This window comes from Temnothorax curvispinosus, unplaced genomic scaffold, assembly GCF_003070985.1.
Source record: "Temnothorax curvispinosus isolate PA1 unplaced genomic scaffold, ASM307098v1 QBEX01015933.1, whole genome shotgun sequence".
Taxonomy (NCBI): domain Eukaryota; kingdom Metazoa; phylum Arthropoda; class Insecta; order Hymenoptera; family Formicidae; genus Temnothorax; species Temnothorax curvispinosus.
In genome coordinates, this window is record NW_020225713.1 from 10255 (window position 1) to 12173 (window position 1919).

The 1919-nt window shown below is 26.7% G+C and overlaps 1 long non-coding RNA gene across 1 annotated transcript in view; it reads left to right on the forward strand.

Annotated features, from left to right (window-relative positions):
• Window positions 1-204: 204 nt before the first annotated feature.
• Window positions 205-1919, forward strand: part of LOC112466158 — a 2372-nt gene continuing 657 nt past the window's right edge. The window contains exons 1-2 of the long non-coding RNA XR_003042111.1: window positions 205-363; window positions 456-564. This is a non-coding gene — a long non-coding RNA (uncharacterized LOC112466158). The remainder of the gene's footprint in view (window positions 364-455; window positions 565-1919) is intronic.

Below are 1919 nucleotides of genomic sequence, written 5' to 3' on the forward strand. Positions count from 1 at the left end.
ATATTACTGTAAAAGTAATTTAGTATAAAAGTGGTATAAAGTTGATAGATATGTAACAAACGATCAGTACAAACAAGACCAAAACTGACTTTTTATTTATTTCTATATTTTTTTCACATATATGTGCTATAATCACACTCTAAAGTATATAAATAGATTATTGTAAGCATATTTTATATGTACAGGGCAATGAATATGTCTTATTAACATATGGGATCAATTGTTGTATCAAATTCAAAAAACCACCATTTGAAAAATTTGACCCTGGCTAAGATAAACATCAGTGAACAATATATTATAAGGAAAACTCTGTACAAGATACTAGAAATGCTAAAAGATGACCAAGAAGCTTTTACACAAGTCGTAAGTAAAGCTGCTTATTATAATTAAATTATGTATATATTAAATTACAACCTCTTTCTTATCTAAACTATATTGAATTCTTCTTGTTTTAGAGGCTATTAGACAACAATTCCTTGTAATACAGAGAAAGACTTGGAACACTCTATAATGGAATAGCTTAGATTTGCAAACATCCGTAAACAAAGGAAAAAATCTTAAAAGGTAAAAAAGTAATATAATGTATTTATGTCTGTTAAGTTAGCACCCTCCATAAAAAACCGGAATAACACATATGCAGAAATTAAGTGCTCTTTATGCGTTAATTATGTGCTCTATTCACGATTTTTGTGCTCGAGCGGTTTCGTAGGAAATTGCAATTGAAACTGAGGATGCTGGCTTAACGTAAGCTAGCACCCCCACTCATTAAAATTACATATAAAATAAAAAACTCAATATGCTAGAATTATATGCTTTTTATGTGCTTTCAAATGCCTCAAACAAAATTAGTCTATCTGTATAATAGTTTAAAAAATATATGCAAAAAAAGATATATATACTACTGATATAAGAATAAAGTATCAGTTAAAATAGAGAAAGCGAAATAATTCTTGTCTTAAAATGTTTCTCGATTAATGTGTTCTCGAAATATGCACAATGAAATTTTCGTGCTTATCTCCTTCGACCGACCTGAACGTGAGTACCCCATACGTACAAGAGTACCTAACCAGTTAAAATACAGGTAGCAAATTGGTTTTAGTCTTAAAATATTCCTCAATTTATGTGCTCCCGAAATATGCACAATGATTTTAAAAGCATAAAAATCACATAATTTTTTTTGTTAATGTAATTTTTTGATACAAATTTTTTAAATAAACAATTATATATGTAATATTTAACAATAAATATTCTATTACCATATTCTTTTATACATCATAAAACAAATATATCCTTCAAGTATTAGTCACGCAATTGTAGCGTGAACTGTACTATCATTCATGTAATATTATCATGAAAAACAATACACAAGAGATTCTATATAAATACAAATTAAAGTTTACTATATAAATACAAATTAAAGAGTAACTAATTTTGAAAATTACATTTTGTTTCTATTATTAGAAAGGGAATGTTAAAAATTAATTAAACATATGTTTACTTATATGTATTTATATATTGTTCAAAATCTCAGTGACCCATTCTCCATAATATTTAGCAACTTTGCAATACTTACTCCTAACTCATATTAAATAACTTTAAAAATGTATACAAATACATATACAAATACATATAAATACATATAAATAAAAATTTTTCTGAAATCTTATTAAACAAGTTAATCAATACATTAACCAAAACAAAAATCTTATTCTGTTTATTTTGAAAACACATAAGTTGAGGAACATTTTAAGACTAAAACCAATTCGCTATCTATATTTTAACTGGTACTTTATTTTTATACGTATGGGGTGCTCACGTTTGGGTCGGCCGAAGGGGATGAGCAAAGAAATCTCATTGTGCATATTTTGAAAACACATAAATTGAGGAATATTTTAAGACTAAAACCAATTCGCTATCTG